At 33.8% G+C, this 27,242-nt stretch overlaps 1 long non-coding RNA gene across 6 annotated transcripts; it reads left to right on the forward strand.

Moving 5' to 3' along the window:
- The first annotated feature begins 3,839 nt into the window (after positions 1-3,839).
- Positions 3,840-26,379, forward strand: LOC143237327 (uncharacterized). 6 transcript variants are annotated; one of them, XR_013020014.1, is made up of 6 exons: positions 3,840-4,698; positions 6,912-7,037; positions 14,319-14,453; positions 19,131-19,294; positions 22,872-23,035; positions 25,461-25,688. It is a non-coding gene; the product is annotated as an uncharacterized LOC143237327 (long non-coding RNA). The 6 variants fall into 6 exon arrangements; XR_013020015.1 differs by lacking the exons at positions 22,872-23,035; positions 25,461-25,688 and adding an exon at positions 26,232-26,379; XR_013020016.1 differs by lacking the exon at positions 22,872-23,035.
- The last annotated feature ends 863 nt before the right edge of the window (positions 26,380-27,242 follow it).

A 27,242-nucleotide genomic window follows, 5' to 3' on the forward strand; every position in this document is an offset into this window, starting at 1 on the left:
TTTTCTTCCTTTTAAAGCCTATTTAAAGTTAATTTAATGAGGTAGTATCGTTACATTGTTTCTTCATAACCCATCCTCACTTCATGCTGTATCAATACTGGCCAATATGGCTGGGTACTGTCAAATGTTTTATTTTATTTGGTTTAATATGTATTGCTATATTTTGAATATATTAATTTAATTAATGCCATATATTCTTGACATAAAACAGAACTACAGCAGCAATACTTAAAATTGGATACTATATTCTGCTAAAAATGCATGTATGTTATATCAAAGATAGATCTTATTGTTATAACATGTTCTATCATTGGTTCTTTTCAGATATCTTACCTGAGATCTTATTATATTGTTATAACATGTTCTATCATTGGTTCTTTTCAGATATCTTACCTGAGATCTTATTATATTGTTATAACATGTTCTATCATTGGTTCTTTTCAGATATAATATCTTACCTGAGATCTTATGATATTGTTATAACATGTTCAATCATTGGATCTTTTCTTACCTCTTACATTTTTTTTTACTTGTACTGCCCTCTGGTTGCACAAATATTTACTCCTTGCTAGCCTTGATACTCTCACCTGCCTTCACATATTTTTTACACAAGACTGCTGCTTGACAGCATGCATGAAAATGTGAAAATCCTCCATCAAGAGGGATTCAACACGTCCTTTTGATACAGCTGGTTCTTTCTGTGCAGTATAATCTAATTTTCAAATCAAGATTAGGCACACAAAAACAAACAAACATAGAAAGATGGGAAGTGTGAGAAGAGATAAGAATCTTTCAAAAGTACAATGTAGGAAAATATTAACATGTTGTAAATGTCATGTAAGTAACAGATCAGTTCATTTCTTTTGTAGGATTTGCTGTAGACTGTGATCACTGGTAGACCTAACTTCACAAACAGCATTTGAACCTGTAACATATTTTCCTCTTTTTCATGTTCATTGCTCCATTTCCTCCCCCCTTTTTATTTTATACACACACACACAATGTGGATGATCCTCAAAAGAAATACCTTCATTATTTATTTTGATTAGAAAAGGACATCAATATAAATTTAATTCACCATTACCTAACCATTTTAAAGCTATTTACATGTTTTCCATGTGTTGTTAATTTTAGAAATTTGCTTACTACAAATTCATATTCACGAACAACTAATTAACAACTGTTTTAAGATGTGAAAGAACTAATTGCTATAAAGTCAGTGGTAATGTAAATGGTATGATTTTTCCATCTCTCCACTAAATGTGTTTGACATATTATTCACAAATACATATCAACTAGATGGTAAAGGGTTATGTAGGAACAAAATTAGATTACACTGACAGTGACGTAAAGATTTTCTTCAAAGGGAAACAGAAAGTTACTGTTGTGCCATGCTTCAGGGAAAAATTAAAGATCATGTGTGAATTAAAATAAGTGGTTTGAAAAAAATAAAATGGTTTGACTTGTACATATGAAATACGAATTCACAACAATACAAATTCTGTTACATTTCTTTTAATTTACGTAAAATTTTCTATTCCGTAATTTTTATAAGAATTTGCACGAAAGAGTACATTTTAAATGAACTATAGGATTTACCGCTAAAAATACTTGTTCTGTGAGCTCTGTTGACTCCTTAAAAAAGTTAAGCGAAGGCCCTGTTCATTCTCGAATCAGTACAGTTTTCTTATCTACGTTGCCAATAGCTTGGGAATGTTAGCTATTTCAATCTGAGTTTTTTTACTCTTGCGTTTAGTAGTAAACATGGAGGATGAGAAACGTTGTCGTAGGCTATTCCGGCCAAGCATATCAGTTGGAAAAAAAAATTATTGTAATTCAACTCTGGTCTACAAGTTCAGATGTGGGCTGCAGTAGATCCTGGCGGCGGATCAGTCCTGTTATTCTGTTTTGGTTAGGGTTTTCTGTCTCAAATAATAAAATAAACACCTCAGGTTAGTCGTAAGTCCTTGGTCACCTGATTACTTTATTGTCAGTACTTCACGCATGTTGCCTTCCCTCGTTGCAGTGCATCGGAAAGTAATTTTAGCTGCAGTAGGCTTAGTTTATCGGCCTGGCGTGGCCAAGCGCGTAAGGCGTGCGACTCGTAATCCGAGGGTCACGGGTTCGCGCCCGCGTTGCGCTAAACATGTTCGCCATCACAGCCGTGGAGGTGTATAATGTGACGGTCAATCCCACTGTTCGTTGGTAAAAGAGTAGCCCAAGAGTTGGCGGTGGGTGGTGATAACTAGCTGCCTTCCCTCTGGTCTTATACTGCTAAATTAGGGACGGCGAGCACAGATAGCCCTCGAGTAGCTTTGTGCGAAATTCCAAAACAAACAAACAGTTTAGTTTATCATTTTGTGTTGACAGAATATGACTCACCCTACGTAATATTTAGTAACAGGGACAGGAGACTGCATGCTGCGTCATCTTAATCATTGCGTAACAACATGCATTTGTGTGAATTGAGAAATTTAACTTGATTACAAGCATGCTCTTATGAGTCAGGTATAAAACCAAATTTATGTTGAAAAGAACTAATGAACAAATTGAAGGTATAACATGATATAATTAAAGTTGTGGTGCAGTTTTAAAATATATATTATCTTTACGAACTCGTAAATAATAAGTTGTACAAAATAAGGAAATAATTTTATTTTTCATGTCATTGCTTGAATTTATTTTAAAAAATAAATAATTACACTAAACAAAGTGAAGCTAATTGCTGACCTGTTTTATTCACTTTCAATGTTACAATGTATGCTAACATGTTTTTGCAGGTAAGAATATATCATTACAGATTATAAAACAAACAAAACATGGCTGCTATGCGTTTTAACATTTTATTTATAAAGCAGAGAACAACGTTTCAATCTTCCAAAAATATTTTCAAGTTAACCATTCCGAGATGCACTTTTGTTTCGAGTGGATTATTTGTCCTCAAGAAGAACAATACGTGGTTTAATATGTAAAACAAAATGTACGGAGGGAAAGAAATACTAAATGTACTTGTACTGAAAAAGAATATATTTTGAAATCATTGCGAGTTGTGGATTTGTTTGTATAATCATATGGTGAATTATTACAAGCACTTCTAACGTAGAAGTGTGAACTTTGTGTGATTTTTGTCATAATGTGCTATATTTCCGAAATAAACGTAAAAGTAATATTGCTTTATTTTGCCTATTTTATCGAGTAAACTTAAATTTAAAAGTATGTTCATTTTCTCGTTGATTGAGTTTTGGTTAATAATTTTAAATTAATCAAATATTTGAAAGAGCTTTGTTCGTAATTTTGAACACGTAGGACAAGGTCTAAACAAGTTTACAATCAACTAGATTTTGATATATTTGATTATAACTCTAAATTGTTTAAAAGACAACTTTTAAATAGTTTGGGCTTGTATATCGGGAAAACTTAAATTTAGTTAATACTTCAGGATTTTCCTTTTATAATTTTATAAATAATATTCGTGATGATAGATGGCGCTATAATGCAACAGGATTTTTCTTTTGTTCTTGTTTGAGATAATAGATGGCGATACGGGATATTATTTCGCAATACAAAAGTTTGGTAATAGCTGTTATATGGTTGTGCACTTCCGCAAAATTTCTAAAATGTTCTTTTGACTTTTCGTCAAGCATGTTAAACAATTTTCCTTTAACCTTTTATAAAACAAATGTTAATAACTCTTAAATACGTTTGGTGCTTAATAAAGATGTAGAAGTTGAAACTTTGCGTCAGAATATGAGAGCTATGTTTTCTATTTGTTGCTCTAGAATACAGTGAAAAGGCCCATGAGTGTTATTTAAGGCGTTTTCGTGACTCGTTGCGTAGTTAGCGACTTGGAAGGACGCAAGAATGTATGCTGGATGGTAGGTAGAGTAGAACTCGGGATATATCGGGAACACGACAGGCAAAACTTTCGACGCCTGTCCTGTGAAAGTGGGTTTTCTCAGGGCACTCCGTTTCCCACCACAGCAAATACTAAGGCATTGGATTTCTAGATCCCAGCCCAGGGAAATTTATTGCCAGACCCTGAGTTGGGTCGTTTGAATTGAATTGTAGCCATGTTCATATTTACTTGACTTCTTCCTTTCGGGACGGGACCCGGCCATTTTTCCGGTGCTGCCTTTGCCTCCACCCAAAAAAAGAATTTAAAAAAAAAAATTCCTAATAACTCGCGAAAGGGGACGAAGAGGAACCACAACGTTCTTGAACACCCCAGTTGGAGAGAGAACTCTTCTGATTTCTCTCTCTCTCTAAACTAAACCCCTGGCACGTTAGTTTGAGTTTGAGACTGGATATTAGAAGAACGATTAGAGGCGTCGTATCGGCAACGATGAATGGCAAATTTTAAAATAACACTAGTGAAATAGTGTGATCTAATAATTGTATTTTCTTATTTAAAGAAAAACGGAAATAACGCTGAAGAATTATCGTGAAGATGCAAATATGTTAACTCTAAATTTATTGTCATGATAGACTTAAATGTTTTTAATTAAACATCCGGATAGTAATGTCTGTTAGTTTAATCATCTGTTACTATTTTTCTGAAAGTTTAAGTGGAAGATTAAAGAAAAACTCGTTAGTTATGCATTGTTCCAGTAGTAATTTCTGGAAGAAGACGACATGTTAATCACTTATTCACTCTGGCGAAATCACAAAAGCAAAACGAAACGATAATGTGAAGATCAGGTATTAAGTTGGAATTCTTAGATTACTCTTAGAATAAAATCCTTTTAATATGGTGCTCTCAAAGACTTAACTCTGCGTCAGTTAAACATGTTTTAAATTATATATAGGTGTTCTATATATGATGCGAGTATGTTTACAACTGTTAAACTTGCATATAGTCTAGGCTGTCGAACAGGGGAAGGGGGTGTTAAAGAAACTTATTTGTTTTAATAGGTTCGACTGATATATAGATTTCTATTGTACTTGCAGTTGAGGCTATAAATGAATCTACAATATCTAACGATGCCTTTTGATGGTTAAGGGAGTAGGTCCACTAATGGCTCACCTTTGACATTGTGCCTCCCCAAACAAAACAAAGCAAATTAGATATTCATAGATAACTTTTAGTCGGGTAGATAGACGTACTAAAACATCACTACAAAGATCTTACGATTAATGTATATGTATGATTTTGATATTTTCAGGAGTGTTAGTAACATGTATACAAGATTATCAAACATTAATTTCACTCACTGGAAATCTTGATCTAGTGATGAAGGTTCACGGATAGATGGAACTAGTGTCAAATAAAAACATCATGGAAATAAAACAAAATAATAAAAAAGAATAAAAGTAGCTTTATAACTCTTATCACGTTCAAATCCGAAAGATAAGTGAAAATATACATAATTCCTGATGACAAGAAACTCAATTGAAATAAAAATGTATCTCGGGACGACAGTTATGGGTATTAACACTTTTATTGATAAGCAGAGAATAACGTTTGGACCTTCTTAGGTCATCTTCTGGTTAGTAAAAAGAGTTTTCAACTCTCCGTTGCCGTACAAATGTCTTAGGGACGACAGTATAAATGGGTACGGGATTGATACATATCTCCAGCAACCAATTAGCAACCCCCTATAGAATTCACTACCACCAAAATTAACTTTATGTTCAATAACCAAAACTACCAACAAATAAATGGCCTAAGTATGGGGAATCCCATGTCAACAGTTCTAGCCAACATTTTTATAACACCGACTGAATCTCAAGCGGTAAATTCAGCCTTCCACCCACCAATGTACTGGTGCGTTGATGATACAAATGCTGAATTCACATACACAAAATACACACTTAGTTTTTCAATTACGTTAACTCTATTCACCCCTACAATATGTTCACTTGTGAACAGAAAAAAACTCTCCAAATAACATTTTTTAACCTCAAGATCACTAGAACTGAAATGAAATTTAAACCAGAAATCCACAAAAAAAATCACCCATACTGGATTATACATTCCCTGGGACTCGGCACATGAAACAAAACAAAAACAACGTATTAAGAAACCAAATAAACACAACCACAAAACTATGTTCACCTGATAAAATTAACTATGAAATCAACAAAATAAAACAACGTTTTATCGACAAATTTCCTAAAAAAAACGTGGAAAAAATTATACGCACACACCAAAACAAACAACAATAAACAACAAAACCTCATGCTGCTGAATGTCACATGTTCCCGACATCAGCAAAAAAAATAATCAACATTTGGAAAAACCTTATAACAAAACACAACATTCCAGTAAACACCAAATTTATTCAAAAAACCAGGTACAAAACTAAAGTCTGTTATGAGTAAAAACTGCATTGACAAACACAACAATAAAATACAATGCAATAATTGCCTTGACTTCTATATTAGAGAAACAAGCGGGAAAATGAAAACTAGATTCAAAGCACAACAACAACAAAAAACGCCTTCACACGTCTTTGAACACTGCAAATCAAATAAACACAACATTACCAAAGAAAACACCCAGATACTAAGTATGGAAACAAATATAAACAAACGTAAAATGAAAGATGCCCTACTTTTACAGAAACTAAAACCAAAATTAAACCAATATAAAGGAACATCTTTATATCTATACTAATTAATAACTGTCACACCTGTTGAAACTGTCGTCCTGAAGACTTGTGTCCAGCAACGGTCACTTGCAAACTCTCTTTCTTAACCTGAAGATGACCTAGGAAGGTCGAAACGTTGTTCTCTCCTTATCAATAAAAGCCGTTCTCAAATAGAATGTAGATAACTCAACATAATGTCACAGTATTATAGATTATATTTTTTGTTTTACTTTATTTTGTTTAGTTTCTTTCAATGATAAATTATGCAGAAGTGTAAAACTAACGTTTTTATGTTGTTTATAACTTACACTGATGACACAGAAGCACATCATTTGAAATAGTTCACGTTGTCAATCAACAGAAGGACCACCAGCAACATGTTAATCCTTGGAAAGATTAAACAATCATAAACACTTCCACACCATGATCTTCAGAGCGCTGTTAAAGGTAATCTCCTCTAAATGTGTGTTTTGATTTGTACCAAAACGAGTCATTAATAAGTTCAAGCTGTTCCAAAGAATAACTAAAGAGATTTATTTGGTACTTAATGTCAGTGTCAGAGACTGTTTGTGTAATGAAGTGTTTTATATCATGAAAGACATAATTTAATGACATTCGCGCACGTGTGTTTGACTTGGTTTGTTTGTTTTGAATTTCGCACAAAGCTACTCGAGGACTATCTGCGCTACCCGTCCCTAATTTAGCAGCGTTGACTAGAGGGAAGGCAGCTAGTCATCACCACCCACCACCAACTCTTTGGCTACTCTTTTTTCCAAAGAATAGTTGGATTGACTGAAACATTATAATGCCCTCACGACTGAAAGGGCGGGCATGTTTGGTGTGACGGGGATCCGAACTCGCGATCCTCAGATTACCCTTATGCACCTGGCTATGCCGGGCCCGTTTTAATTTGGAATACATTGAGTCGTTAATAGGTTAATTCACTTTCAAAGACTGACTAATGACATGTATGTAGTATTTAATGTTACACTTAGATATTAAAACTCACACTACAGCACGTGACCCATAGGTTGCTAGTTGAGCACCCTAAGTACTTACAAGTGCTACAAGTGTTGTGTAATTGAGTGTAGGAATGTAAAGAGCGTGCTTAGATGTTTGAATATAAATATAAAGAGAACCACAAAATTTTTATTAGTTTGTTTTAGTAGCATCTATTTCTGTAGAGGGCATGCTTAGATGTTTGATTATATTTACACAACCCCCTTCAAACATGTGGTCAGCTATTGGTCAGTTACTTCTTTTTTTTCTTTGTGAACCTGACGATGACCGAAAAAGGTCGAAAAGTTGTTCGCTCCTCTACATAAATAAATTTCTCAACCAATACCAGCCGTTTTAAAATATGTACTTTTCTTTACAAGTTGTTTTTCTCGTCATCACGGATTAAAAAAAATGTGTTTGTTTTTCCCCAATAACACGTAACTAAATACATGAAACCCAGTTTATGTGTGTCTGTGTACGTATGAAGACCTTTTCACATCTCAGAACACATCAGTTCATTATATACGTATGGACAACACAAAACCACCCGAGCAGAACATTTAATATACTGAAACGAAACATAAAAACTAAAACAATTTAAAGTTTCTATCTTACAGTAAACCAAAGATCTTAAAAAAGATAAATACAATGGAAGCTATACCCGTTAACGAAATAAATACAAAAATAAACAGATACAATGGACGGTACATGTAATTAAACCGATGTTCAAAACATAAAAACAACACACAATAACAATATATTTGATATTATTACTTTTACTTTAACACTTACTTATTGTAAAGTATCACACAATATTACAGTTTGTTTTTATCACAACTAGAAAATTGTGTATCCTTTCAACTTTAAAACACAGAAATAGATGCTGCTAAAACAAACTAATCAGAAAACAATCGTGGTTCTCTTTATTTTTATATTTCATGTAATACAAACATATATATACGTTTAAACTTGTATATGCAGAATAAATCTACAGACGAGAAACATCTCAAACTTGTTTCTCTGTGATTTACACCAACAAATCGTTACATTCGTGATCGTGAAGAACGACCCTTTTATTTACACTCTAGGTACAAATTGTTAACTAAGTTTAAGAGAAACTGTCTTTTGTATAACTCTACTTTTAAAATCTTCACTTTTCAGTTTTATATTTCTCTTTTCATTTTCCCTTTCTTTCATTACGTAATTTAACAATTGATTGAGCAGTATTGTTTCACTTCTAACCAATATAAATTGTGAGATAAAACAATAAAGTTGAACCACGATACTATTAAATATCTGTATGTAGTAACTATGGAGACGAAATATTAAAATATAAACCGAACTGTGCGAAGAAAGAACAAAATCTTTATGGTCAAAGGCTGCTCACCTCGTATTCCCCATGTTCTTCGGCCATTACAGTTTGTAGGTATAATGTTTTGCATAAATATTTTAAATGTGAATTAAATTCTTGAAATGAGAAACAAAAGTTAGACAACTGGTAACATTTACTTTACTCTACAACCTATGAGAAGGTTAGCGATTACTGGGCTGTTTTACATCACGTCGTACTGGAAAACTTTGAAAAAGTAAAAATTTTCCGAAAAAAAAGATTCAGTTTACAGCAAATACTGCAGGGGAAACGTGTTCAGGTTGTGCTGATTCAAACAGTCATTTTGTATCTCTTAAATGTGCTACACTTTGTTAAAGAAAACCCACCAGTTTTTCTTTTCTTAAAACTATACTTATAAATTACATCATTAAAATATAATCAAACCTTCAGGTTCAGTCCAGGTTCTTGTTACAAGAAGAATACTTAAAATTATATCTGTGACAAACAAAGGAATTTTATACGTATCGTACTTATTTTTGTAATTGTCTAAATCTAGAATACCAAAAGTGGAAATTTTAAATAGATTTTTGTTTGTGGTGCCATTTGATAGATATGCCATAACTTATTTATTGTTTCGGTCACATACACTGATAGATACAGATATACATGCCATATTATAGTAAGATTAGAAAATGTGACGTTATTAATTCTTTATATTGGACTTATCAAACATATATATCTTCAACACTATATAATGCTCCAATTGGTAATACATAGCCGATACTATGTTGTTGTATTATTAATTAACTTTGCTTTTACTTCGTGATTTTAGTAAATTTATGGTAATTATTTTTACAACAATTACGCTAACAACTTAATATACTGTGATGGTTTACACGGTGTCTTCTCATCATCAGACAAATGTCTACAACACTTTTGTTATTAAGTTTTCTCAAGCATTTTGTTGATTTTGAAATTTCACACAAAGATACATGAAGGTTATATGCGATAGCCGTCCTCAATTTAGCAGTGTTAGACGAAAGAGAAAGCAACCAGTCATCACCACCCACTACCAATTCTTCGGTTACTCTTTTCCAACAAATAATAGGATTGACCGTAACATTATCACGAACCCACGGGAGTAAGGACGAGCATGGTTGGTGTGATGGGATTCGTACCTGTGACCCTCAGATTACGAATCAAGCGCCTTAATCATCTGGTCATCTTTGTAATGTTTCCTTAAGTAATAATTTAAGGATCATTGATAAGGATATTAAATTTGGTAAAGTGGTCAAGAATAACCACTTTTTTGGTTAAGTGGTCATTTCGGGTAAGAATAACAATGGTACTCTTGGATGTGGTTCTTTCTATTTTTATTTTTCACATATTACGACTGGATAATACATATATATATATGTATAAACACACATATATATAAATCTACAGACGACATGTATGACTTGTCACATCTCAAACTTTTCCTCTGAGATATACACCAACAAACGGTTATACACTTAATCGCGAAGGGCGACCCTTTATTCATGCTCTAGCTACAATTTGTTGAAAAAGTTTAAAGGAGAAATTGTTTTTAAAACTCAACTTTGAACATCTTCTGTCTTTTCCAACTGCTATCCCTCACTTGTCTGTTTTATATTTCTGTCTTTATTTTCCTTACGTCATATATATACAACAATTGATTGACAAGTATTGCTCAATACAAACTGAGAAAGACAATAATGAAATTGTTGGGAGTCTTTTGATAGAAACGGTCATCTGTTAAACTTGCTACTGTTTATTGATAAAAACAAGTTTGTTTTATTTTTTTAAACTGCGTTTCTTAAAGCACCCCGCTAGTGCAGTGGTATGTCTCCGGATTTACAACGCTTAAATTAGGGGTTGGATTCCCTTTGGCTTCATTGTAAGAAAGCACACACCATTTCTTATAACTATAAGTTACATCAATAAAGATACAATCAAACTTTCAGGTTTAGTCCAAGTGAAAGCTGGGTTCTTGTCACAAGGAGGGTACTTAACATTCTATCGATCTCAAACAAAGGAATGTTATAAGTATCGTATTTAGTGTTATAATTGTATGAATATAGAATACCAAATGTGGGAATTTTTAAATAGATTTTGATTTGTGGTGACATTTTATAGATATGCTATGATGTATTTATTGTTTCTGTAGATAGATACAGATATAAACACCATCTTATAGTAAGATTAAAAAATATGACGTAATTCTATATATTGAATTTACCAAAAATATTTTTATTCAACGTTGTAACATGCTACAGTTGTTAATATACAGCCCATACTATGTTGTATTATTAATTAACTTTGCTTTTGTTCGTGATTTTAGTAAAGTTTCATAATTATAATTATATAACCCACAACAACTTAATATTCTGTGATGGTTCACCTAGTATCGTATTATCATTACTAACAACAACTTAATACACTGTGATGGTTCACCTGGTGTCGTATTATCATTACTAAAATGTTTACGACATTTCAATTTCTCAGCTGTGTATGGAACATTTTCTCACGTTGGGTGATACTCAATTAAGGGGCATTGATAATGTGGTTGAGTTTACAACAACAAGCAATATTTTGATCAGGTAGTTATTTTAGTTAAAATAACAATTTTAGGTAGGATGTTGTTGTTTTGAATTAAGCACAAAGCTATACAATGGGCTATGACTCGTGACTGGGCGGTATGCTGTAGCGGTCAATCCAATTATTTCCTTGTAAAACAGTGTTTCGTGAGTAGTGATCACTTGGTACCTTTCCTCTTTTCTTTCACTGCTAAATTATCGACGGCGATAGCAGATAGCCCTCGTGTAGCATTTAGCCAAATTTAAACAAACCAACAGTGTCTTTAGACAAATCTGATAAGCTAAAATGTGACGTAATGGAATGTTATTGTTGAGTGGTTCTTAACAGAACACTTTCTATACAAACATGGAACATCAAACATAGTAAACTAAAACTCTTTTGACACACCTACTCTAGAACAACCCTTTATTTATAACCTAGGTATAATTTGTTAACTACCTTTAAAGGAGAAATTGTCTTTTTTATAACTCAACTTTGAACATCTGATTTTTCCCACTGCTATCTCTCACTTATCTGTTTTATATTTTTGTATTAATTTTCCTTTTTGTTCGGTACAGCGGTAAGTTTACGGATCTACAACACTAAAATCACGCGTTCGATTCTCCCCTGTGGACTCAGCAGACAGTTTGGTGCGGCTTTGCTATAAAAAAACATACACGTTCTCTTTAGGTTACGTCACGTATTTACACAACAATTTATTGACGAGTATTGTTACGCTTTTAACCAATACAGACTGTTAAAGACAACAATAAAATGGAGCTATAATATTATTGAATATTTGCATATAGTAACTAAGGAGACAAGATGTTAAAGTTGGAACCGAACTGTGCGAAGAAAAAGTAAAATTTTGTAGTCGAAAGTTTCTAACATTACATTTCGTAGGTATTTTGGCCAGTACAATTTGCAGGTATAAAGTTTTGTATAAATATTTTAAATGTATATTCACATGAGATTATTATATAAATCTGAATTAAATTCTTGAAATGAAAAACAAAACTTAAACAATATGTAGGGAACATTCATGTTACTCTACAACCTGTGAGAGGCTTAGTAATTAGGGTAAGCAAACATGGGGCTGTTTTTGATAGTATGGCACTGAAAGATTTAGAAAAGTGAACATTTTATGAGAAAAAAAGATTCTTCTTACGGCAGCTACTTGATTGTGCTAATACAAACAATCATTTTTATACATTATGTGCTGCTGTTTATTGAATAATTTGTTTGTTTGTTTTGGAATTTCGCACAAAGCCACTCGAGGGCTATCTGTGCTAGCCGTCCCTAATTTAGCAGTGTAAGACTAAAGAGAAGGCAGCTAGTCATCACCACCCACCGCCAACTCTTGGGCTACTCTTTTAGCAACGAATAGTGGGATTGACCGTCACATTATACACCCCACGGCTGGGAGGGTGAGCATGTTTAGCGCGACGCGGGCGCGAACATCTCTGTTATCTCTCTAAATCTTAATTGCTGTTAACGACACATCTTTTATCAGTAAAGTTATGCTTCTAATCTTTACTTTGTTCCACAGATTTATTTGATAATACTACTACCCTAACCCTGATTCTTCTGCGTACGCGAGTTAAATAGAACCAGTCGGTGGTTTCTGAACTACTGCACTACACGTGTACAAGAGTGTAGTTTAAGTAAATATGACACCTAACGTAACATTTAAGCGTTATTAATGGTAATGTTGGCCATGTAAATTCAAATATTACGTAACAATAATTCTGGTCATGTAAATTATGTACTGTATTTGAAGTTTTTATGAACTGCACCTTCGTGGAGTTTAGGATTATATGAGATTTCATTAATATATTTTAAACGTGTGGTAAAAGTTTGGTGAAACGGAGAGCGCTTAGAGACAACAGTTGGTTCGTTTCGTGTTACATAGATAACGTACCCTCTTTTGTCTCTGTACTGGTAGTTTCGTTAATAATATTAGCTATAGTATCTAATTATATTACTTTTTAAATATTTATTTATTAGTAAATTTTAGTTATAGATTTTGTTTCGCATTATCAACTTAATATACGTATTTAGGACTAACCTGAATCTCCTAGGCTGGTCTAGCCTCTTGAGATGTTATTGAGATTAAGGCCGAAAATAATACTTTTTATAAAAAAAAAACGTTAAAAAAAGACATTTAATTATCTATACTTATTAAAAGGTTTATTTGTTGTTGTTTTTTAGAATCACTCTAAGTAGGTAGCTTGCTTTGATCTTAAGTCAATATTAATGTAATTTGTACAACAAAGCTATTGTATGTATTATTAATAACTATTAGCTTGTGTGTACCTCTTGATGTACTTTTTAAAGTTACATTTCACATTATGTGCAAGTTATTCAGTAGTTTAATTAATACCTTACGTCTAGTCCATTTAAGTGGTTTAACTGCTCGTGTGTAAATTAAATACAATGACTTTGTGTAATTTATAATAATTTAATCACTTACGTATACCTTCCAAGTTGAAGATGTTTACTACTTATCAAATTTGTGTGATAGGTGTAAGTAGTAATTTAAGAATATTTTAAACTTTGTAGAATTTAAAAGAAAATTGTTATTACCCACTGGTATTTAATATAAGGAATGAAAATACAGCCATTAATTCATTTATATAAGCCTTCAAAGTATTATTTTAAAATACCTTAAGATACACAAAGAACAACACAACTCTGCAGGATGCGTTTTGATTTCTAGTGTCTTACTAAAATATTTTCATCGTTATTCAAAGTATGTCTAATTCGTAAGCATTTTGAGTCTTGAGTTATTTTATTTACAGGACTGGTTATGTAAAACTACATTATTCCTCAAAATGTACGAGCAAAACTGGATGTTCATAGAATGTCTCCTACTACATTGCAGTCTGTTTTCAGTAAGGATGCCCCACTCAAACTTTACTACTTGATAGGTTGAGGTAAGTATTTGAGAATAATACGAATCTTATTTTATTTATTTGTTGTGCCTTGTTACGATGGGTTTAGTTTTAAACCTTACCTACTTGGTACTATATTAATTACTCAATTTAGCTCTTGTTACATGGAGCTTAAACATCATACTGCTATTGTTCAAGCAGTTTCAACATCATTATTATTACCGAAACCAAAGGTAAACTGGGGTTATGTTTGCATCCATGTGTGTGTGTGTGTTTATCAGCAATATTTCTCGAAAACATTTGGGTAGATTTGAACGAAAGTTAGTATACAATTGGACTATGACCCAACTCAGAAGTGATTAATATTTGGAGGGCCGATGTCAAAGATAACAGCAAGTTCACGAAAAAAATCATATTTGTTACCATGGAGACCGATTTTGTACACTACTTTTGTTTTATATCTTATTCAAAAACGAACGGATTTGTTGAAACTTTGTAATCATGTAGAATATCATTACTTTTTGGTGTTGAAAACGACAAACATTCAGACACATTTTCAAATGTTTCAAGGATTAAATATGGTCAACGCCATTCAGGTACTGGTATTATTATTTAAAAAATCAATATTATTGTTTTATTATTGACTGAGTTAAAGGTATTGCGTTGAGCAGGTTACAAAATCGTAGTTTAGAATGCACTTGATTACTGATAAATTTAACGCCATCCTTTTGTTTCACTTTAAAACATCCTGTACCGAGTTAGTAACATTGTTAGCACTTGGTTGAATGAGGCCTTACAACAATAACGTTATTTAAACAAACCTGTTTCTAAACGATACAAAACATGGAAACTTATCAACTTGTCGGGACAATATAAAACAGTGAACTAAATATTCAATTTGTGAGTTATTTTTTATACAAGCATGATCATGTTTTGTTTATAATAAGAAGCCTTGACTATACCATTTCTTTCCAACCTGAGAATAAAAGATTTAGTCTCAATTGTTAAGTTGGTTAAGAATAACGATATGGATGTCAGATATATAAAAATTATAAAGAATGGATATATGAAGTTCAAATAGCAAGACGATGAAGAATATAGATCTTGGTGAGAAGTGGTCGGTAATACAATGAATAATAGGGATTTGGGTGTCAAATAGTTAGCAAGACGATTAAAAATAGAGACGTGGATATCAAGCAGTCGGTAAGATAATGCAAAATGGAGATCTGATAGTTAGAAAAGAGGTGAACAATAAATATTTGGTTGCCAGATAGTTAGTGAGACGATTAAAAATAGAGACGTGGATATCAAGCAGTCGGTAAGATAATGCAAAATGGAGATCTGATAGTTAGAAAAGAGGTGAACAATAAATATTTGGTTGTCAGATAGTTAGTGAGACGATTAAAAATAGAGACGTGGATATCAAGCAGTCGGTAAGATAATGCAAAATGGAGATCTGATAGTTAGAAAAGAGGTGAACAATAAATATTTGGTTGCCAGATAGTTAGTGAGACGATTAAAAATAGAGACGTGGATATCAAGCAGTCGGTAAGATAATGCAAAATGGAGATCTGATAGTTAGAAAAGAGGTGAACAATAAATATTTGGTTGTCAGATAGTTAGTGAGACGATTAAAAATAGAGACGTGGATATCAAGCAGTCGGTAAGATAATGCAAAATGGAGATCTGATAGTTAGAAAAGAGGTGAACAATAAATATTTGGAGGTGAACAATAAATATTTGGTTGTCAGATAGTTAGTGAGACGATTAAAAATAGAGACGTGGATATCAAGCAGTCGGTAAGATAATGCAAAATGGAGATCTGATAGTTAGAAAAGAGGTGAACAATAAATATTTGGTTGTCAGATAGTTAGTGAGACGATTAAAAATAGAGACGTGGATATCAAGCAGTCGGTAAGATAATGCAAAATGGAGATCTGATAGTTAGAAAAGAGGTGAACAATAAATATTTGGTTGCCAGATAGTTAGTGAGACGATTAAAAATAGAGACGTGGATATCAAGCAGTCGGTAAGATAATGCAAAATGGAGATCTGATAGTTAGAAAAGAGGTGAACAATAAATATTTGGTTGCCAGATAGTTAGTGAGACGATTAAAAATAGAGACGTGGATATCAAGCAGTCGGTAAGATAATGCAAAATGGAGATCTGATAGTTAGAAAAGAGGTGAACAATAAATATTTGGTTGTCAGATAGTTAGTGAGACGATTAAAAATAGAGACGTGGATATCAAGCAGTCGGTAAGATAATGCAAAATGGAGATCTGATAGTTAGAAAAGAGGTGAACAATAAATATTTGGTTGTCAGATAGTTAGTGAGACGATTAAAAATAGAGACGTGGATATCAAGCAGTCGGTAAGATAATGCAAAATGGAGATCTGATAGTTAGAAAAGAGGTGAACAATAAATATTTGGTTGCCAGATAGTTAGTGAGACGATGAAGAATAAAGATGTAGATGTCAAACAGTTAGAATAATGATGTGGAAATCAGATAGTTATAACAATATGAAGAATAGACATATGAAGTTCAAATAGCAAGACGATCAAAAATACAGTACTGTGGTCTTTAATACAATGTATAATAGGGATTTGGGTGTTGTATAGAAAGAAGGACAAAAATAGAGATTTGTGTGTCAAATAGTTAAGACGATAAATAATAGAAATATGGATGTCAAAACAGTTAAAACAGAGTTGAAGAATAAAAATATAGAATCCAGATAGTTATAAAGATATGAATAATAGATATATTGATTTGATATAGCAAAACGAAGAACAATAGAGATGTGGATGGGAAGTTGTGAGTAACATAACAAAGAATAGAGATCTGGGTATTAAACACATAAAAGGACAAGAATAAACATTTCAGTGTCAAATAGTTAGGAAGACGAGGAAGAATAGAGATCTGCATATCAAATAATTAAAAAGTTGTATGTCAAATAGTTATAAAATTATGAAGCATAGATTTGTGACGTTCAAATAGCAAGACGATGTCAAACAGTCGTTAAGATAATGCAAAATGGAGATCTAAAGAATTAATAGTTAGAAAAGAGGTGAAGAATAAAGATATTGAAGCCAGATAGTTATAAAGATATGAATAATAGACATATGAATATCAAATTGCAAGGATAAAAATAGTTTGTTTGTTTGTTTTTTTGGAATTTCGCACAAAGCTACTCGAGGGCTATCTGTGCTAGCCGTCCCTAATTTAGCAGTGTAAGACTAGAGGGAAGGCAGCTAGTCATCACCACCCACCGCCAACTCTTGGGCTACTCTTTTACCAACGAATAGTGGGATTGACCGTCATATTATATGCCCCCACGGCTGGGAGGGCGAGCATGTTTTAGCGCGACGCGGGCGCGAACCCGCAACCCTCGGATTACGAGTCGCACGCCTTACGCGCTTGGCCATGCCAGGCCTTTCCCATTGCTACCCCTCACTTATCAGTTTTATTTTTGCATCATTTCCTTCTTTTTGGCTTACGTCACTTTGTTACAACAACTGATTCAAGAGTATAGTTACACTTGAAACGAATACAAACTGTGAAGAAAGGCAACAATAAAGTTAAACCACAAAATTACTGAGTATTTGCATATAGTAACTATGGAGACCAGACATTAAAATAAAAGCCGAACTTTGAGAAGAAAGAACAAAATTTTATAGCAAAAAATTACCCACCTTACATTTCATAGGTATTTCGACCAGTACAATTTGTAGGTATAAAGTTTTGTATGAATATTTTAATTGTATATTCACATAAGATGATTCTAAAAATCTCAGTTAAATTCTTGAAATAAGAAACAAAAGTCAGACAATTATTAATATTCATTTTACTCTGCAACCTGTGAGGCTCAGCAATTAGAGTTAGTATATACTGGGCTGTTTCAGATAGCGTTGTACTGAAAACTTTAGAAAAATGTGTAATTTTCTAAGACAAAAATATTATTTTATACAGTAATTTATGCAGTGGAAAACTGTTCTCATTGTGTGAAGCAAACATTATTTTTGGTCTATTAAGTGTGTTATCGTTTATTTATAAATTAAGAGTTGTGTAACTTCTTTCCTTAAAATTATATTTACAAATTACATCAATAAATATATAAGCAGATTTAGTCCTAGTGAAAGTCTGGTTCTTGTTATGAGGTCAGAACTTTAAAACTCTGTTCTTTCATTAACAAAGGTTTGTCGTACGTATCGTAATCATCATCAGTCAAATGTCCACGATATTTTTCTTTCTAAGTTCAATCAGATATCTTTGGAATGTTTCCTCACGTTGGATGATAATGAATAGGCTTTGATAAGGAATTTAAAAGTGGTAGAGTTGTCAAGAATAACGACCATTTTGATCAAGTAATTATTTTAGTTAAGAATAACAATGTTATTGTCGGACGATGTAACATAAATATTTTTATTTAACGACAGTTCTTTTAAAATATTTCTTCAGGGCTTAAACGATAAGGACGAACATTAGGGATAAAATCATAAGAAGTAGAAAAGGCAGAGTTCTTTATTTTCGTCATAAAAATGTTACTCAATCGATAAAGAGTTATTTTGTCTTTCACAAGAAGGTCCTTTAGGTGTCTGTATTGTGATTTGAAAGTGTAAACTATGTTAGGTACATAGAGTTTACGTGGTGGAAGAGAGAACTGAAGACCTTTAGCTATCACTGATTTACACTGATTATTTATGTTATAATTACATAGGTTAACAATCTGGTCGCCAGGATGAAACAAGGAATGAATGCTGTTAATCAGTCAATTCAGCCTCAAATTTTGGACATGTTCACACTGCACAATTTGTCTTCGTTCTATTAGTTCCACTTGTTCAGTACATCGGTGCAATCAACACTGGTATCAATCATTCTAAGGTTAGTACAGAACACTTTGAACTTTTCCAGTAAAATTTATGTTCTGTTGATGTTTTGTACGAAATTCTTGATCCAACTCCACCAAACATGCTCACCCTTTATGATGTCTGTGTGGGGGGAGGGAGAACATTGTTAGGGTCAATCTCACTATTCGTTTGTGAAAGAGTGGTTAGTGGATGGTGATGATGAGGTACCTCTATTCTTTCACTGCTAAATTACATACGACTAGCGTTGATAGCCCTCGTGTAGCTTCAGCCCAATGTAAATCAAAGCAATAGTATCTTCAGACAAATCTGATAATCTAACAACTTTTGAACATTTTGGTTTGGTTCTTTAAAGTGGAGATACTTTGGATTCACGTTTCGAAGAATGCATTCTGAAAAAAAGCAAATTTCAAGGTTGATGATTAATGGTATAACTATATTGAAGATGAAGAAATAGATTCATACAACAGAAGGGAACAGAGATAAAGTTTTCAATATTTTACAGATTCAGTATTTAAAGTAAACAAAATCTTGATGATGAGAAACCTACTTCAGATAAAAATGTATATCTGAATGGCTGGTATGGGTACTAACACTTTTACTGAGAAGGAGAGAAAAACATTTCGACCTTCCAAGATCATCTTCAGATGAAGAAAGAGAGAGTTCGCAAGTGGCCGTTGCTGGACATATGTCTTAGGGACGATGGTATAAACCAGTGGTGCACAAACTTTTAGAGTCAGGGGCCACAAAAAAGTGAAGATTAAAATCGTCCCACAGTTGTTTCACACAAGATGGACATCACATTTAAGAACACACAAATGACGATTACATTAAAGTGTTTGCACATTATTCTGAGAAATGTTACAATACGTCAACTGTCACAAAGTCAATGCGATGGATGGTGCTGCATGTCATCTACGAACTTAGAAATGTTCAGCTTGACGTTGAAAGACGCAAGATTGCTTCCAGATGATCATCAGTCAGCTGATTGCGAGTGTTGTTTTATTCAGTTTCATATACGAGAAAGCCTGTTCACAAGTGGTGTGGACAAGTGCGTTCTCTTTCAGATTAGCAAATGTATCAGGCAACGTTTTGTAGAAGTCAAACAAACTGTTTTCTCGGTAAATAACACGCAGTTCATCAGATGCTTCGATATCAGTAAGTTCAAGCTGATATTCTGCTGAAAAGTCATCCACTGACACACTGAACGGATCAGCAAAAAGTTTCATCAACAATCTGCATTGGTCAAAGTCGTGAGTGAAACCGTGAGTTGGAGGATTGGATCAAAGTATCTAGCTTCCCAACATAAACTTGTGTGTCAATGTCCTGATTCTTCTGTAGCTGTGACTGAAAAGTGGGAAAGTGCGCGAAGTTGCCTGATGTTGTTTGCTGCCAGAATAACTGCAACTTTGTCCTGAAAGCTGAGGCGTAATTTGCAAGCTGACAGACAAGCTGATTTTGCCTTGCAACTTCAAATTCAGATCATTCAAGTGTTGTGTCATGTCGACCAGAAAGGTCAAATCAGCTTACCATGTTGGATCAGTCATGGAAAGTATTTCTATCTTTGTTCTTGCTTCTGAGGAATTCTGTCAGTTCATTAATCAACTCCAATAATCTTCTGAGCATCTTCCCTCGACTCAGCCAGCGTACTTCACAGTGATACACAAGGTCACCATAGTCTTAATCAATTTTTTTCAAGAAGACTTTGAAACTGACTGTGATTGAGCCCTCGTGATTTGATGAATTTAATGGTTTTCGTCACTAACGCCATCAGTGCCTGAAAACGAAGTTCTTTAATGCACAGGTTCTGTTGGTGAATAATGCAGTGCAACTTCACCAACTATTGTTCTGCTTTCCTCAATGCTTCATCAACAGTGCTACCAGCCCGCTACTTTCTCCGGTCATGGCTGGTGCTCCATCATTGTCACACTTACCAGTTTCGTGAAATCCAATGAAACACTACTATACTACTGTCTCCTCGAACAGAGCAGACCCAGTTGTCTGACCCTTCATGGAACCATGCTGATTTGTTCCTCTGTGATATCAAACGATGACGACACACCATGAAAAAAAAACTAGTTGCTGTGCTGTTGAACTGATGTCAGTCGACTCGTCTGCTGCTAAAGAGAAGTAGACAAAGTTGGCTGCTTTATTTGAAAGCGGTCTTGTCACATCTGCTGAGAGGTGTGAAATTCTTCACTGAACTGTCGTACGATTCAAAGCCACCATCTGTAGCTTGCGGACTGCTTCCGGACACAACTTTTCCGATACAGTAATCATGCATTGCTTGACAAAATAACCATCAATGAACGGTTGGCCAGATTTCGCTATCATCAACGAAATATCGTAACTGACCTCACATGCTGCACCTAAATCTGCTGACTGCTTTGAGAAAACGTTCTGCGACTGCCGCAGAGATTCTATTCGAGCTGTTCGTTCATCAATGACTACGTTGTGGAAATCTTTATGCTTCGACTCATAATGACACTTTATATTGAATACCTTCGCCACTGCTACTGTCGAATGACACAGCAGACAAATCACGTTCTTCTGTTCTTAAAGAAAACAGTACTGTGCAGTACAATCATCATGAAACTGCCGGTTTTGTCATCAACTTTTCTTTTACGATTAGCTACCATTTTGTGACGAAATAATATCAAAATAGGGCTCGTAAGTAAATCTCGAAGAACAATTGGAACGCGTGAGATTTCGTAATTAAGGAAATATTACGTCATTAAGCCAAAGATTATATGCCTATGCATTAACGAGATTTTCTTATCAAATTTTCTTTATTGCTCGACACAAATATGGAACCAGTGCCTAATCTAATGCATATTCTTCTATAGCGCTTAATCTTCGCGAACTCTAAGTGCGCGAACTCTCTATGTTTGAGTTTCCTGTTGGACATCGCGGGCCTGATTTTGTGCACCACTGACATAAACAGATACGGAAATTTATTTACCCGTTGATAAAATAAAACGTGGTTATTTTGCTGTCGAAATAAGGGCAAACTGCTATCTGCAGTGTCGTGCATAGAAACAACAAAAACCACAAGAAGGTCTTTCCCGAATTTTAGTTAAGCTATAGCTAGCAGAAAGGCCGAATTTACACCCTGAACTGGTCTCGCGGGCAGATTGAAATTTTTACTATGTGACTAAGTATCGGGAATGTATTGCTCGTGCTAACTAGACACTGCTAGACAGATCACAGCCAAAAGGAACTTGCTTGATCGATGTTCATAGGTGTCCGCGACACACGCTTCAAAACCACTGTCGTAATGTTTGTCTGTTCATTCTGTCATTGTTAATTTGTTATGTTACTCAATAGCATTACATACAAAGTAAGTTTTATATGTGTAAAAACGGCTCGTTTGGGTTGAGAAAATATTTTACGTAGAGGAGCGAACAACGTGGTCAGCTTCCGGTCAGTTACCTCTTTCTTTCTTTGTGAACCTGACGATGACCGAAGAAGGTCGAAACGTTGTTCGCTCCTTGACGTAAAATATCTTCTCAACCCCAACTAGCCGTTTTTACATATATATTTCTCTACAAGTGGGTTTTCTCGATATCATTAAAGTAAGTTTTACTTTGCAGGTAACATTGTTATCAAACAAATGAAGACAACATGTACCACTCAATGTTCCTCTTTATTGAATCACTAAATGTCAGCACAAATATATATTATGTGTACTGAAAGTTTGCCAAATTTCATACAGATACACGAGTCGTATCGATACAGTCCTATCGAGTTCTTCATGGTAAGTACTCGTATGTTACTCTTTTACCAACACATTTTTAATATTTAGTGTTTGAATTAATTAAATACAGAAACAGACAAGGAAAGCTATTCAACCATTGATGAAACAAAACATGCTTATTGTACTGTCAAAACAAGGGCAAACTGCTATCTGCAGTGTCGTGTATGGAAGCGTCATTAACCACGAGAAGGTCTTCCCTCCAATTTTAGCTGAGCTATAACTAGGAGAAAGGCCGAATTTACACCCTGACAGGCAAACCGTAATTTTCACTTGGGGCACTCAACCGTGCGACTAAACATTACTAGTACATCTGTTCAATATATATGCCTGATTGACAACTTTACGTAAGTATCTGTAAAACATACATATCGTGTTGACTACTTTCCTGTAACCACTCAACAACATACATTCCTGGTTTACTACTTTATTAATAGCTTTGAACAACGTACATTCCTGGTTTACTACTTTATTAATAGCTTTGAACAACATACATTCCTGGTTTACTACTTTATTAATAGCTTTGAACAACATACATTCCTGGTTTAATACTTTATTAATAGCTTTGAACAACATACATTCCTGGTTTACTACTTTATTAATAGCTTTGAACAACGTACATTCCTGGTTTACTACTTTATTAATAGCTTTGAACAACGTACATTCCTGGTTTATACTTTATTAATAGCTTTGAACAACATACATTCCTGGTTTACTACTTTATTAATAGCTTTGAACAACATACATTCCTTGTTTGCTACTTTATTAACAGCTTTGAACAACATACATTCCTTGTTTGCTACTTTATTAATAGCTTTGAACAACATACATTCCTTGTTTACTACTTTATTAATAGCTTTGAACAACATACATTCCTTGTTTACTACTTTATTAATAGCTTTGAACAACATACATTCCTTGTTCACTACTTACCCTAATAACCTTTGAACAACATGCATTACCTGGTTCACCACTTTACCCTTGAATAGCTTTGAACAACATACATAGATACCTGGTTCACTAAATTACCCTGTACAACTGAACAACATAGATACCTGGTTCACTAAATTACCCTGTACAACTGAACAACATAGATACCTGGTTCACTAAATTACCCTGTACAACTGAACAACATAGATACCTGGTTCACTAAATTACCCTGTACAACTGAACAACATAGATACCTGGTTCACTAAATTACCCTGTACAACTGAACAACATAGATACCTGGTTCACTAAACCTGGTTCACTAAATTACCTGTACAACTGAACAACACAGATACCTGGTTCACTAAATTACCCTGTACAACTGAACAACATAGATACCTGGTTCACTAAATTACCCTGTACAACTGAACAACATAGATACCTGGTTCACTAAATTACCCTGTACAACTGAACAACATAGATACCTGGTTCACTAAATTACCCTGTACAACTGAACAACATAGATACCTGGTTCACTAAATTACCCTGTACAACTGAACAACATAGATACCTGGTTCACTAAATTACCCTGTACAACTGAACAACATAGATACCTGGTTCACTAAATTACCCTGTACAACTGAACAACATAGATACCTGGTTCACTAAATTACCCTGTACAACTGAACAACATAGATACCTGGTTCACTAAATTACCCTCTACTAACTGAACAACACAGATACCTGGTTCAACTGAACAACACAGATACCTGGTTCACTAAATTACCCTGTACAACTGAACAACACAGATACCTGGTTCACTAAATTACCCTGTACAACTGAACAACACAGATACCTGGTTCACTAAATTACCCTGTACAACTGAACAACATAGATACCTGGTTCACTAAATTACCCTGTACAACTGAACAACACAGATACCTGGTTCACTATTACCCTCTACAACTGAACAACACAGATACCTGGTTCACTAAATTACCCTCTACAACTGAACAACACAGATACCTGGTTCACTAAATTACCCTGTACAACTGAACATCATACATGCCCAGTTGACTACTTCACTGGTACATCTGAACAACATACAACTTTAAATAATAATTATAAATCTGTACGAACAATTTCACTCAGATATACTTTAGACTTTATACTTTTGTAAGATTTATTGAGTGTAAGTCACAAAGATGTGAGAAACCAATCGAAACTTTCATGTTTGTTTATATGTAAAGTCTGACAAGATTCTACATTATACAATTTACCTGTTGTTTTTAACCCTTAATCTCAGAGCTTATAGACGTGTTTTAACAATAGACAATTTATTTACTGTTTTTTTAACTTCTAATCCCAAATCATATTGTTGTATTTGTTATCTAATTCTCATTTCTTGACATAGTAAATACTCAAGCCTCGTTTTTTGTACAATTTTCTTAGAGGTTTACTTTTGACAGACTTTTTATCTCATCCTTTTATAATGTTACAGAATGCGATATCAACACCTATCAGTGAAGACCGACTTTGAAAGCAGCTGTAGACAATATTTGATTGGACAGAGAACATTATATACTACTTATTTTATACATACTGTGAACAGTGGTGTCTGTCCATCAGTTCATCTGTCTCCTGTTTATGACGGCTTCACTTCTCATGTTGAGTGTGAAAAGCTATGGATGAAGTCAAAGTACAACATTAACTTTGTAAATAACAGTAGAACAGGTATGAATAATGTTAACAACAAACAGGATATTCTACACTAACTTGTTATGAATTAATAACACTATGTATCAGAATGTGACATAACGGTTTGTTATTGTTAAATTGTTCTTAGCAGAACATTTACTATACAAACATAGAACATCAAACATAGAATACCAAAACTCATGTAACACCCTTACTCTAGAGTATCACACAATCTTACAATTAGTCTTTAGTCACTGCTACACGAGGGCTATTTGCGCTAGTCAGCCATAATGTAGCAGAAAGACCAGATGGAAGTCAAGTAGTCATCGCAACCAACCGCCAAGTCTTGGTCTACTATTTTGTACTATTTGCTGGTGTATAACTCATCATATACCATTAGGTTCCTCGACTCAAATCACTACAAGTTGATGTATATATAAATAATTTACGTAGGTTCTCATACACTTTCTCGCACCATTTACTATGATAACTGTATTTATATATACACATATATACGTATGTACATAGATGTAGACGGACGAGAATTTAAATAGAAATGTTGATATTTTTTTAGGGTAACACTGTCTTCTCAGTCAACGTTGTACGAATGTTGATGACGAAGCTACGTATGGACAATTCCACAGAAACTGCGCATGTCAGGTAGATATTAGTGGTTGTCTGATTTAATAACAAGCTCAGCGATGGTAAAAACTATTTTAAAATTTGAAGAAAAATAAACATATGAGTATCTAGAAAACTATGGGAAAATATCAGTATATTTAGTGAAGTATTTGTTGTATTTTTTACTTTATAAGTAATTCTATCTTTCTAAAAGTAGTAACATAGAAATTCAAAAATGTTCTGGTGTTTGTCCTGTTTGAAATTATTTAGATTTTATTGATTACTTCAATTACCACTCCTCAACATATTTCACACTTGAACATTGATAATAAAACTGTAAACAGTTTCAGGTTTGTTTTGTTTTCTTTTAACCAATAGCTTAACCTTTTAATGTACTTCTATACATCAGAATTCCCAGATGTTAAGTGATTTATAGAACTGTGTATTCTTAAAAAACACATTAACTTATTACAATAAAATTTATATCAGGTTGTGACTGTTATACAAGATTAAATATTAATATGAATAGATACAGCTTAAAGGATTTTTTTCAAAATCTATAAAATAAAAATCAGTCGTAACCTCAGAATCACTAGAAACAAAAGTCCACGAAACGTATTAGGGATTTTATTGTAAAGAAATGTAAACAGCTTTCCAAAGGAAAATAAATGTCAGAAGAGAATAAATAACTGTTTTTATAGGAAAGTCATCAAAGCTACTGCGCTTCTTTTCCGTTTACTCGGAATCACTTATCTTCTGCATCAGTCCTCATGACGATACTCACCTACAGAGGGAGTACATGGTAACTAACGCCTTGTTGTAGTCCTCCAAGTAAGTATTTCAAGTCTGATTTTATATGAACGGGGAAAGCAGAAAAATGTGGGTGTGGTTCTTACTGGCCATAAATCTGTTATTTTCACATCACTTCCAAATCCTTGACAGTGCTGGATATTAAACCTTACGG

The sequence above is a fragment of the Tachypleus tridentatus genome, chromosome 2 (genome assembly GCF_004210375.1).
Source record: "Tachypleus tridentatus isolate NWPU-2018 chromosome 2, ASM421037v1, whole genome shotgun sequence".
NCBI classification, from domain to species: domain Eukaryota; kingdom Metazoa; phylum Arthropoda; class Merostomata; order Xiphosura; family Limulidae; genus Tachypleus; species Tachypleus tridentatus.